At 43.9% G+C, this 14,063-nt stretch overlaps 1 protein-coding gene across 1 annotated transcript in view; it reads left to right on the top strand.

Annotated features, from left to right (window-relative positions):
• The window catches only part of LOC124545657, a 162,007-nt gene that overhangs the window by 44,038 nt on the left and 103,906 nt on the right, over positions 1–14,063 (top strand). The window lies entirely within an intron of this gene.

The raw sequence follows: 14,063 nt of genomic DNA, 5'->3' as shown, positions 1-14,063 counted from the left end.
GCTTATTTCGTGAGATATTTGTCCCGGTCACTATCAATGGACCACCCTGTATATTAGGTTTCCTTGTCAAAAAAGCTAAATCACCAATACATTGTTTTTTTAATTAGAGTTGTTCAAAATGGTTCAAATGGCTCTGATCACTTTGGGACTTAACTTCTGAGGTCATCAGTCCCCTAGAACTTAGAATTACTTAAACCTAACTAACCTAAGTACATCATACAGACTGTAGAGCCTAGAACCGCTCGGCCACCCCTGCCGGCAGAGTTGTAAAATACTAACATGAGTTATTTGCAGAAGTATGGAAAAGCTTGGAGAACCCAATTTTGGGGAAGATCACTTTGAGTTCTGGAAAAATGTATGAATGTGTAAGGCCATACTATCTCTACTCAAATCTTAGAAAATAGGTCCAATAAAGGACTCTCTCTGATGTTATTTAATCTGTACATTACGCAAGGCAGTAAAGAAGACCAAGGAGAAATTTGGTAAGGGAACTAAATTTTAGGGAGGAGAAACAAAAATTTTGAGATTTGTCGGTGACATTTCAGTTCTGTCAGAAGTAGTAAAGCACTTGGAAGATGAATTGGTCTTTACAGTAGGTTATGAGATCAACAGCAACATTAGCAAAATAAGGGTAATGGAATATATTCCAACTATATCAGACGATAGGACGGAATTAAATTGGGAAATGAGAAACTAAAAGTGTTGAGTGAGTTTTGTTATATCAACAGCGCAATACACTGACGGAAAAAAATCGCAGCACAGAGAAGGAGTTCTGCGACATAAAAGAAAGTTGGTAGGCGTATTTCCACAGCTGATAAATGATGTCTGTTCAGATTTCGTGCCAGTCGCATAAGAGTGGCACCAGTAGCACCACTATGGGGGTGCAAATCAGATTTGCTTTAAATGCACGCTTTAACGGTCGCGAGCGTTCATTACCTTCGAGATTGGACGTGTTGGTATTAGTCAAGAATGCCTTTAAGGCGACTAACACGTCATTATCAACACCTCACCTCACTGATTTCGAAGGAGATGTGCAATAGGGCTACAAGCAGCTGACGTGCGTTCTGCAATAGTGCAGAAGGCTTGGCAGGAGTGTAGCCACTGCACATGTTTACTGGCAGCAGTAGTGATGAGAATGTACGGTCGCAAGAAGACAGGGCTGTGGACAACCACGTGGCACCACCGAGTGCAGTACCATCGTATTCGGCGTACAGCACTGGCGCGTCGCACTGCATCTGCAGTAGCAATTTGAGCAGTAGTTGGCACCACAGTGGCAAAGCAAACTGTTACAAATCGGTTATTTAAAGGACAGTTCCGAGCCAGACGCCCTGCTGCGTAATGACCGCAAACCACGACTATTAGCGTTCAGTGGTGTAAACCTAGAGCTTACTGGAGGGCAAGGTGGAGAGGTCTGTTGTTTTTTTATTATGAAAGCTGGTTCTGTCTCGGATTCAGTGACGGCCATGTGTTGGTTAGGAGGAGGCCAGTTGAGTACCTGCAACCAACCTGGTCTGCTTGCTACATATTGGACCTACACCTGGAGTTATGGAATGCTATACGATTTCGTATGACAACAGGAGCACTTTCGTGGTTATCCCACGCATACTGTCTACCAATTTGTACTTCAATCTTATGATGCGACCTGTTGTGCTGCCATTCACTAACAGTTTTCCAGGGGCTGTTTCCCAATAGGATAGACCGAGCGAGGTGGCGCAGTGGTTACACACTGGACTCGCATTCGGAAGGACGACGGTTCAATCCCGCGTCCGGCCATCCTGATTTAGGTTTTCCGTGATTTCCCTAAATCACTCCAGGCAAATGTCGGGATGGTTCCTCTTAAAGGGCACGGCCGACTTCCTTCCCCATCCTTCCCTAATCCGATGAGACCGATGACCACGCTGTCTGGTCTCCTTCCCCAAACCAACCAACCAACCAACCCAATAGGATAACGCTCGCCTATATACCCACATTGTAACACAGTTGCTCTACTGAGTGTCGACATGTTGCCTTGGCCTTCTCGGTCACCACAACTGTCTCCAATCGAGCACATATGTGACACTATCGGACGACAACTACAGCATCATCCACAACCAGCATTAACCGTTCCTGTGTAGACCGACCAAGTGCAATAGGTATGGAACTCCATCCCACAAGCTGACTTGCGGCACCTGCACAACACGACACAATGCATGGACGTTTGCACTCTTGGATTTCAACATTCCGGCGGTTACAGCGGTTATTAACGTAACAGCAGTTCACATTTGCAATGGCTTACCTGGCTCTTACATTAACCTGTGATCTTGCAATGTTAATCAATTAAATATGTCACCTAGACCAATGTATTCCAGAAACTTCATTGCTATTCATTAATTATTTTTCGTGCTGCAATTTTTTCCGTCAGTGTATTTGAATTAGAGAGGATATATAACGCAGAGTAGCAATAACAACAAAAGTGTGTCTGAAAAAGGGAAAGTAGGGCTATGCTAGCTATCGCACTGCACGATATTCTTAGTGCTGTTTAGGCAGTTACTAACGACCTTACGACAGCGATTAACTGTGTAAACATGATAGAAGTGGAGAGTCATTAGTTAAACGAGTAAAGTCTCGCGTGGCAGAATACTTTAAAACGTTTCGTTAAGCGGGTATAATTAATGATCGTCTGTGTGTTTAACTTCCTGTAGATTTTCCGACTTCAACGAGAGAAAGTGTTGATAAGAAGACTAGTGGCTCCCTGAAATCTGGCGTTACACACATATCGATTTGATTGGAAGGTAATACTGCTATACTGCTATCGAAATCTACTTGGACCGCCATCCAGATGGCTGCATTGAAACTCTGTCGTCACTCAGGTGTACGGGATGTCTCAAACCTTTTCGAGCAAATTGAAATAAGTGATAGTGGTTCCACAAGCGATTATATTGAGATAGGGAACCAATGGTCCGAAACGCATATTTATTGTGTTATGGACATACACAGCATACACCGCGTAACAACAACGAAGCTCGTAGTAATTATTCACAGTGACGACCGCCAGTCTCAATGGATGAGTGGCAACGGCGCATGAAATTCTGGCACATTCTCTCACAGATCGCTGGTGTCTGTTGTACCAAGAGACAGGCACCTTGAACTCTAGCAAAAAGGTTTTCATCCGTTTCCACTGGGATTTCACACACCAACGTGTTGACAAAACCGCCAAGGAAAAAGTCCAGAGATGTGAGATCAGACGATCGCGTTGGCCATCGGACAGGACCTCCCCTTCCAATCCAACGATGAGGGTACATGTTGTTTAGGTGCGATCATTAACATCGAAGTGGGCTGGTGCACATCGTGTTGAAACGACATCCTTTCGCGGAAAACAAGCGGTACAGTCTTCAGGAACTGTGGCAGCACATCTCGCAGCATCACCAAGTAACGTGAACCAATCAAACGGGGAGGCAGCAAATAAGGTCCTGTTAGGTAACTTTGGACAACGCCCGCCCTTACGTTGGCATATAATCGTTGTTGGTGGCCACCGTCGTGGGTGCCGTCGGGATTGTCCTCACTCTAGATATAGCTGACGTAACTGTTGGAAACTCCATCACAGGCGAATGTGACCACATTCGTTAACAATACAAACTGTACGAAGTTCGCCACGGCTCAAAATCCGTTGGTCCCAGTGCTTGCACACACTCTTTATAATAAGGATGTAACACTTGCTCCACCAGTATCCTTCGAAGTGTGTATTTCACAGACAATAATGCTGGATGATCGGCCACATGGTCCAACATCATATCCTCAAAGTCTGGTGTTCGGACAAGTCTCTGGCAGAAACTTTGGCCTGCTCTCCGTGAGGTGAACGACCCCGTCTCTCGTAAGTTGATATTGATATCCATGGAGGTAAACTTCTTCCGATTAGGATGACTCGTGTTGCTTTAGGGGCACTACATCCTGGCCGGCCGGTGTGGCCGAGCGGTTCTAGGCGCTTCAGTCTGGAACCGCGCGACCCCTACGGTCGCTGGTTCTAAACCTGCCTCGGGAATGGATGTGTGTGATGTCCTTAGGTTAGTTAGGTTAAAGTAGTTCTAAGTTCTAGGGGACTGATGACCTCAGATGTTAAGTCGCATAGTGCTCAGAGCCATTTGAACCATTTTGAACTACATCCTGCTGTGGTACATAAATGCATGTCTTCCAACTCCGTCTTTGACTACGTATCATGCGCTGTACACACATCAAAGATGTCTGATGCAATGGACAATTGACGGCAGGGATAGTGTGTGCATGTGGCACACGTTAATGCGCCGGTGCGATACATGCTATCGCCACATGACACACGTGCTATGAGCTAAGTTGTGGACGGTGTATCTGTTTATGGTCAAGGGTGTACGCCGTTTATCACCCGCTGTCTCTTCCAGCGTCCAGAAGACACCCAGGGTCTTTGCAGAGTGCGGCAGAACTGCATGCGCCGTTGAAATACATGTATGACACTGGCGGTCGTCGCTTTGAATAATTACTATGACATACGTTGCTGTTATGCAGTGTATGTCCATAAAACAATAAATACTGGTTTCTCTGACCAGTACAATCGGTTGTGGACCCACTATCATCTGCTTGAACATGACGCTAAACATTTGAAACACACAGTATACACAGGGCTTTAAATCAAACGTCTACAGATTGTACAACACGTCATGGGGAACAACTTTTGTGAGAGACGAAATGTTTCATGATGCTCCCCGCCGACGGTAGGTATCCTTTTGCACTGGTTATGCCACTGAGAGACGGCAGGGCGTAGGCACGCTGTGGTGTGCGTATGCCTTGTTGTTGTTGTTGTGGTCTTCAGTCCAGAGACTGGTTTGATGCAGCTCTCCATGCTACTCTATCCTGTGCAAGCTTCTTCATCTCTCAGTACCTACTGCAACCTACATCCTTCTGAATCTGCTTTGTGTATCCATCCCTTGGTCTTCCTCTACGATTTTTACCCTCCACGCTGCCCTCCAATACTAAGTTGGTGATACATTGATGCCTCTGAATATGCCCTACCAACCGATTCCTTCTTCTAGTCAAATTGTGCCACAAATTTCTCTTCTCTCCAATTCTATTCAATAACTCCTCATTAGTTATGTGATCTGCCCATCTAATCTTCAGCATCTTCTGTAGCACCACATTTCGAAAGCTTCTATTCTCTTCTTGTCTAAACTATTTATCGTCCACGTTTCACTTCCATACATGGCTACACTCCATACAAATACTTTCGGAAGCGACTTCCTGACACTTAAATCTATACTCGATGTTAACAAATTTCTCTTCTTCAGAAATGCTTCCTTGCCATTGCCAGTCTACATTTTATATCCTCTCTACTTCGATCATCATCAGTTATTTTGCTCCCCAAATAGCATAACTCATTTACTACTTTAAGCGTCTCATTCCCTAATCTAATTCCCGCAGCATCACCCGATTTAATTCGACTACATTCTATTATACTCATTTTGCTTTTGTTGATGTTCATCTTTTATCCTCCTCTCAAGACACTGTCCATTCTGTTCAGCCGCTCTTCCAGGTCCTTTGCTGTCTCCGACACAATTACAATGTCATCGGCGAACCTCAAAGTTGTTACTTCTTCTCCATGGATTTTAATTCCTACTCCGAAATTTTTCTTTTGTTTCTTTTAATGCTTGCTCAACATACAGATTGAATAACATCGGGGATAGGCCACAACCCTGTCTCACCCTCTTCGCAACCACTGCTTCCCTTTCATGCCCCTCGACTCTTATAACTGCCATCTGGTTTCTGTACAAATTGTAAATAGCCTTTCGCCCCCCGTATTTTACCCCTGCCACCTTCAGAATTTGAATGAGAGTATTCCAATCAACATTGTCAAAAGCTTTCTCTAAGTCTACAAATGGTAGAAACGTAGGTTTGCTAATCTTTCTTCTAAGGTAAGTCGTAGGGTCAGTATTGCCTCACGTGTTCCAACACTTCTACGGAATCCAAATTGATCTTCCCCGAGGTCGGCTTCTACCAGTTTTTCCATTCGTATGTAAAAAATTCGTGTTAGTATTTTGCAGCCGTGGTTTATTAAACTGATAGTTCGGTAATTTTCACATCTGTCAACACCTGCTTTCTTTGAGATTGGAATTATTATATTCTTTTTGAAGTCTGAGGGTATTTCGCCTGTGTCATACATCTTGCTCACCAGATGGTAGAGTTTTGTTAGGCCTGGCTCTCCCAAGGCTGTCAGTAGTTCTAATGGAATGTTGTCTACCGCTGGCCGGAGTGGCCGAGCGGTTCTAGGCGCTACAGTGTGGAACCGCGTGACCGCTACGGTCGCAGGTTCGAATCCTGCCTCGGGCGTGGATGTGTGTGATGTCCTTAGGTTAGTTAGGCTTAAGTAGTTCTTAGTTCTACGGGACTGATGACCTCAGCAGTTAAGTCCCATAGTGCTCAGAGCTATTTTGTTGTCTACTCCCGGGGCCTTGTTTCAACTTAGGTCTTTCAGTGCTCTGTCAAACTCTTCACGCAGTATCATATTTCCTATTTCATCATCGTCTACATTCTCTTTCATTTCCATAATGTTGTCCTCAAGAACATCGCCCTTGTATAGACCCTCTGTATACTCCTTCTGTGGTGTCACCGCCAGACACCACACTTGCTAGGTGGTAGCTTTAAATCGGCCGCGGTCCGCTAGTATACGACGTACTCGCGTGTCGCCACTGTCAGTAATTGCAGACCGAGCGCCACCACACGGCAGGTCTAGAGAGACTTACTAGCACTCGCCCCAGTTGTACAGCCGACGTTGCTACCCATGGTTCACTGAGAATTACGCTCTCATTTGCCGAGACGATAGTTAGCATAGCCTTCAGCTAAGTCAATTGCTACGACCTAGCAAGGCGCCATTTATCCATTGCTATGTATCTAATGAAGCATGTACAGTAACAAGACCAATGTTCACCAATTGTGGATTAAAGTTAAGTATTCCAGAAGCTACGTACTTTTCTTTATAGCATTCATTACGTATCCTGTTTCAGACCTCACGCCAGCCTGCCTGAGTTTAAGCGCGTGCCTTTCGGTTACCCGTCACTGTGGACTGGCTGTCTTGTCAGTCCACAACACCTTCCACCTTTCTGCTTTCCCTTCTTTGCTTAGAACTGGGTTTCCATCTGAGATCTTGATATTCATGCAAGTGGTTCTCTTTTCTCCAAAGGTCTCCTTAATTTTCCTGTAGGCAATATCTATCTTACCCCTAGTGATATGCGCCTCTACATCCTTATATTTATCCTCTAGCCATCCCTGCTTAGCCATTTTGCACTTGCTGCCGATCTCCCCCTGCTTAGCCATTTTGCACTTGCTGTCGATCTCATTTTTGAGAAGTTTGTATTCCTTTTTGCCTGCTTCATTGATTGCATTTTCATAATTTCTCCTTTCATCAGTTAAATTCAATATCTCTTCTGTTACCCATCTTTTTACCTACTAGATCCTCTGCTACCTTCACTATTTCATATCTCAAAGCTACCCATTCTTCTTCTACTGTATTTCTTTCCCTCATTCTTGTCAATTGTTCCATAATGCTCTCCCTGAAGCTCTCTACAACCTCTGGTTTAGTCAGTTTATCCAGGTCCTATCTCCTTAAATTCCCACCTTTTTGCAGTTTCTTCAGTTTTATGCCACAGTTCATAACCAATAGATTGTGGTCAGAGTCCACATCTACCACTGGAAATGTCTTACAATTTAAAACCTGGTTCCTGAATCTCTGTCTTACGATTATATGATCTGAGACCTTCTATTACCTCCAGGCTTCTTCCATGTATACAACCTTCTTTTATGATTCTTGAACCAAGTGTTAGCTATGATTAAGTTGTGCTCTGTGCAAAATTGTATCAGGCGGCTTCCTCTTTCATTTCTTAGCCCCAATCCATATTCACCTATTATGTTTCCTTCTCTCCCTTTTCCTACTCTGGAATTCCGGTCACCCATCACTATTAAATTTTCGTCTCCCTTCACTATCTGAATAATTTCTTTGATTTCATCATACATTTCTTCGTCATCTGCAGAGCTAGTTGGCATATAAACTTGTACTACTGTAGTAGGCATGGCCTTCGTGTCTATCTTGGCCACAATAATGCGTTCACTATGTTGTTTGTAGTAGCTTACCCGCACTCCTATTTTTTTATTCATTATTAAATCTAATCCTGCATTACCCGTATTTGATTTTGTATTTATAACCCTGTATTCACCTGACCAAAAGTCTTGTTCCTCCTGCTACCGAACTTCACTAATTCCCACTATATCTAACTTTAACCTATCCATTTCCCTTTTTAATTTTCTAATCTACCTGCCCGATTAAGGGATCTGACATTCCACGCTCCGATCCGTAGAACGCCAGTTTTCTTTCTCCTGATAACAACGTCCTCCTGAGTAGTCACTGCCCGGAGATCCGAATGGCGGACTATTTTCCCTCCGAAATATTTTACCCAAGAGGGGGCCATCATCATTTAACCATACAGTAAAGCTGCATGCCCTCGGGTAAAATTACGGCTGTAGTTTCCCCTTGCTTTCAGCCATTCGCAGTACCAGCACAGCAAAGCCGTTTTGGTTAGTGTTACAAGGCCAGATCAGTCAATCATTCAGACTTTTGCCCCTGCAACTACTGAAAAGGCTGCTGCCCCTCTTCAGGAACCACACGTTTGTCTGGCCTCTCAACAGATACCCCTCCGTTGTGGTTGCACCTACGGTACGGCTATCTGTATCGCTGAGGCACGCAAGCCTCCCCACCAACGACAAGGTCCATGGTTCATGTGGGGAGGGGGGGAGGGGGGGCGTATGCCTTATGTGTTGCAAATCATCAGCTCCGTATGAAAGGGTGCAAGGCCGAGCAGTACGAAAGTTACCTGATTCGATTCTAAAATACCTTTCTCCGTTTAGAGAGAGTCTTCCTTAAGGTTTTCTTCTTGAAAATCATTCTATCAATTTTCTGGGGTAGGTGGTATGCGGCACACCTGGTTTGTCTTGTTGATGTGGTGAATTCTCGTCGTCCCAATGTTAGTGAGGAACAAAGGACGCCTGGCATCACCAGGTAGCATTAACGAATATTTTGTCCGTAATAAAAGTTGTTCAATGTGACGTGATGTTTGATGCAAAAATTCTGAAACGTACCGTATATGGGACGGCTGCGTAACCTCGATATTGCAGGAAGGCGATGAGCGTGAAACTTTCCGAAACGCCGCGGAATTTCAACACAGATATTCGGATGGAAGCTCGAGATAATTTCTTCAGCACTGTACTTATGGATAACAATTCTACTGGAGTGCAAAGGCCTCACTTTCTCTTGAGCCCTCAGCCTTCTTCTGGTTTGATGTTGTTCGCTACGAATTCCTCCACTGCGCTAACTTCTTCATGTCAAAGCAACATTTGCCGCCTACGCCCCCAATTGTGAGTCATATGTATTCCGATCTCTGTCTTCCCCCACAGTTTTTACCCTCATAAGCTCCCCCTAGTGCCATGGAGCTCATTCCCTGATGCCTTAACTTATGTCTTAGCATACTGTCCCTTCTTCTTGTCAGTATTTTCCACATGTTCCTTTCTTCACAGATTCTGCAGAGCAGCTTCTCATTCCTTACGTTAGTAGCCCACGTAATTTTCAACATTCTTCTATAGCACGGTACCTCAAACGCTTCGATTCTCTCCTAGTCCGGTTTCCCGTCCCTGATTCACTACCATACAATGATGTGTTCCAAACGCACATTCTGTCAAATTTCTCTCTGAAATTCAGGGCTATGTTTGATACCAGCCGACTTCCCTTGGCCTACAAAGCACTATTTGCCTGTGCTAATCTGCTTTTTATATGCTCCTTGCTTCGCCCATCATAGGTTATCTTGCTTCCAAGGTAGCACAATAACTTAACTTCGTCTACCTCAAGCCTAATTTGATGTTAAATTTCTCTATGCTCATTTCTGAGACTTGTCATGGCAAAAATGGTTCAAATGGCTCTAAGCACTATGCTACTTAACATCTGAGGTCATCAGTTCCCTAGACTTAGAACTACTGAAACCTAACTAACCTAAGGACATCACACACATCCATGCCCGAGGCAGGATTCGAACCTGCAATCGTAGAAGTAGCGGGGTTCCGGGACAGAAGCGCCTAGAACCGCTCGGTCATAGCGGCCGGCATATAGAGAACAGCAGCGATCCTATCACCTTTCCCTGGGGTACTCCTGACGATAGCCTTGTCTGTGTTGAACACTCACTGTCTAGAAGAACATACTAGGTTTTTTACTTTAAAAAATCTTCGACCAACTCGCATGTCTGTCAACTTATTTCATATGCTCGTACCTTTGTTAACAGCCTGCAATGGGGCCGCGTGTCAGATTCTTTCAGGAAATGTAGAAATACGGAATCGGCCTGTTGCCCCTCATCCACTGATCAGACAACTTTGCGCGACCTTTTTGCGATGATGACAGACCCTTCGCCTAACGACTCACCATGCGTTTGTTCACTGCCAGGTCTCCGTAGACTTTCTGCGAGCACTTACGAATTTCTGCGGTGCTCTAATTTTCTGACAACAGAGAGTGACAACTCTCTGCTTAGAGCACATCTCGGTTGCACACGTCATTTTGAAGGCTGCGTATAGGTCGCCACCTATCGAATCTTATGAAAATATAGGGGCTGAAGGGAGGGAATATTGCACGATGTCTCACAATAAATTCCGCGTTTTTTCAACCGAAACTGACCCAGGAAAAAATGTGTTACCTAAACTTTGAAAAAACACACTACATGCAGTTCAGAACTTGTAAAGATGTCCCCCGAGTATATGCCTAACATATGATGACAAGCAGATAGAAGAAGTGGACAGTGTTAAATTCTTGGGATTACAGCTCGATAATAAATTCAGCTGGGAGGAGCACACCACAAAACTGCTGAGACGTCTTAACAAATCTCTATTTGCATTGCGAATTGTGTCAGACACAGGGGATATAAAAATGAAAAAGATGGCATAGTATCCTTACTTTCATTCCATAATGTCATATGTGATTATTTTTTGGGGTAATTCATCAAGTCAAGCTAACGTTTTCCGGGCACAAAAACGTGCAGTAAGAGTTACGTGTGGTGTAAACTCAAGAACATCCTGCAAAAGCCTCTTTAGGGAACTAGGGATACTAACTACTGCTTCCTAATATATTTACTCCTTAATGAAATTTGTCATTAAAAATATATCACGTTTTCAAACCAATAGCTCAATTCATGGAATCAATAATAAATATAAGAATAATCTTCACAAGGATTTAAAGTCACTTACAAGGGGAGCCCGCCAATTGTGAAATTCAGATTCGATTCATACTGTGCATCATAAAAGCTCATGGCCAGAGGTGTAATGTGGCAAAGCACCAAGATGCACTTCTCAGCCGTTGTCGAGAAAATCGCCAGTTAAAAGAAACCGTTGCGGTGAAATACTCTCTACGCTTAATAATTTTCTACAGCGTCGTGGCGCAGCGGTAAGCGCTCGTGTTCGTAATCCTAAGGTCGCCGGATCGAATCTCGCGCCATGCAACTTTTTTTTTATTATTTGTTTTTTTGTAATTCAAATGTATACACACACACACACACACACACACACACACACAAAAATCCAATCCATCGTCCACCACCAATTGTCTTCTCCGATTTTTGCCGATATGATACGATGTGTGTGCATCAAACCTGACGAACGATAGAAGAATTTTTCAGAATGCCAATCAGGTGTGTTTCCCAACAGATAATTTAAAAAACTATTGTTCTTGTAAAAACGCATCGTTTATCAGATGTGCTCCATGTCGTGCTGTTTTCTGCTTTCCATGTTTCTATGATAACTATCACTCTGGTTCGTGCGATACTCCAGCTACTTCTGGTCACTAATTGTTAATTATGTGCGAGTGCACACCGAACTTATCAATAAATTGCATCCACTTGAATATTATTTGTGATATTGTGTTTTATTTCAAGTTTTATTTTTTCACGACAAACGACTTTCAACAACTTATTATATGCATAATTGTTGCAACTCATTGTCGGGAATTATATATATATATATATATAATAGAAAAAAAGTTGCATGGCGCGAGATTCGATCCGGCGACCTTCGGATTACGAACACGAGCGCTTACCGCTGCGCCACGACGCTGTAGAAAACTAATAAGCGTAGAGAGTATTTCACCGCAACGGTTTCTTTTAACTGTCGATTTTCTCGACAACGGCTGAGAAGTGCATCTTGGTGCTTTGCCACATTACACCTCTGGCCATGAGCTTTTATTATGGGCAGTGTGAATCGAATCTGAATTTCACAATTGGCGGCCCCCCTTGTTAGTCTTATACAAAATGGTGTGCATTATTCAGGAACAAACATTTTCAATAACTTGCCAGCAGCCATAAAAAGCTTAACAACCAATGAAATTCAGTTTAAGAGAAGCCTAAAGGATTTATTGGTGGCCAACTCATATATATGCACGATTTCAGTGCAATAATGTGTTCATTGTAAATAAGTGTGTGTGTGTGTGTGTGTGTGTGTGTGTATGTGTAAGTACAATCTAACTTCTGCACCATTTCAGTGCAGTAATGTGTTCATTGTAAATAAGTATTATAGTAGTTGTATTACACGTTTATTACCTTATAAATAAATAAAAAACTTTTTTTATTTTAAATCCAGTGCATTAGTATTTGTAAAATGATTCTTTCATATAGTGTTCATTAAAAAAATGACGATCATTCCACTTGGGACCTGTGGAATGGTACATTAGCTTATTTGTTCGATTTGTAAATATTTGTCATATATTATTGTTTTCTTCACATGTTCTACATCATGGAGGACCTCCTCACTACGGATCAATTGAAATGTAAGAAAATCTAATCAAATCTAATCTAAACTGAACGCTCCTCGTACTTATTTACTGGCCAGCCAACCTTTTCCCTGGCTATTCATTTGATTCAGAGTGTAGGAATGCGTCTTCTGAAGGATCCCAACGTTGGAGGAGCTTGTAGAGTGAAAGATAGGGGGGGGGGGGGGGGCTGAGTTTACAGGTTACAGTGTGACTGAGCTCAGAGGCTCGTGTAACACAACAGGTGGGTGTGAGCGTGTTACCGTGCGTGCCTGTAGCTTTGCTGGTCACCACAGCAGTGACTCCTTTGGTATAGAGCTGTTGTATTTGTACTTTCACACAACTTGTAGAAACCGTTCCAAGATTTGTAAGTGCACTACTGGCCATTAAAATTGCTACTCCACGAAGATGACGTGCTACAGACGCGAAATTTAACCAACCGGAAGAAGATGCTGTGGTGTGCAAATGATTAGCTTTCCAGATCATTCACACAAGGTTGGCGCCGGTGGCGACACCTACAACGTGCTGACACGAGGAAAATTTGCAACCGATTTCTCATACACAAACAGCAGTTGACCGGCGTTGCCCGGTGAAACGTTGTTGTGATGCCTCGTGTAAGGAGGAGAAATGCGTACCATCACGTTTCCGACTTTGATAAAGGTCGGATTGTAGCCTATCGCGATTGCGGTTTATCGTATCGCAACATTGCTGCTCGCGTTGGTCGAGATCCAATGACTGTTAGGAGAATATGGAATCTATGGGTTCAGGGGGGTAATACGGAACGCCGTGCTGGAGCCCAACGGCCTCATATCACTAGCAGTCGAGATGACAGGCATCTTATCCGCATGGCTGTAACGGATCGTGCAGCCACGTCTCGATCCCTGAGTCAACAGATGGGGACGTTTGCAAGCCAACAGCCATCTGCACGAACAGTTCGACGACGTTTGCAGCAGCATGGACTATCAGCTCGGAGACCACGGCTGCGGTTACCCTTGACGCTGCATCACAGACAGGAGCGCCTGTGTTGGTGTACTCAACGACGAACCTGGGTGGACGAATGACAAAACGCCATTTTTTCGGATGAATCCAGGTTCTGTTTACAGCATCACGATGGTCGCATCGGTGTTTGGCGACATCGCGGTGAACGCACATTCGAAGCGTGTATTCGTCATCGCCATACTGGCGTTATCACCTGGCGTGATGGTATGGGGTGCCACTGGTTACACGTCTCGGTCACCTC

This window comes from Schistocerca americana, chromosome 8, assembly GCF_021461395.2.
Source record: "Schistocerca americana isolate TAMUIC-IGC-003095 chromosome 8, iqSchAmer2.1, whole genome shotgun sequence".
Lineage (NCBI taxonomy): Eukaryota > Metazoa > Arthropoda > Insecta > Orthoptera > Acrididae > Schistocerca > Schistocerca americana.
The sequence above is the reverse complement of the archived record's forward strand: the minus strand, read 5'-3'. Positions and strand labels throughout refer to the sequence as shown.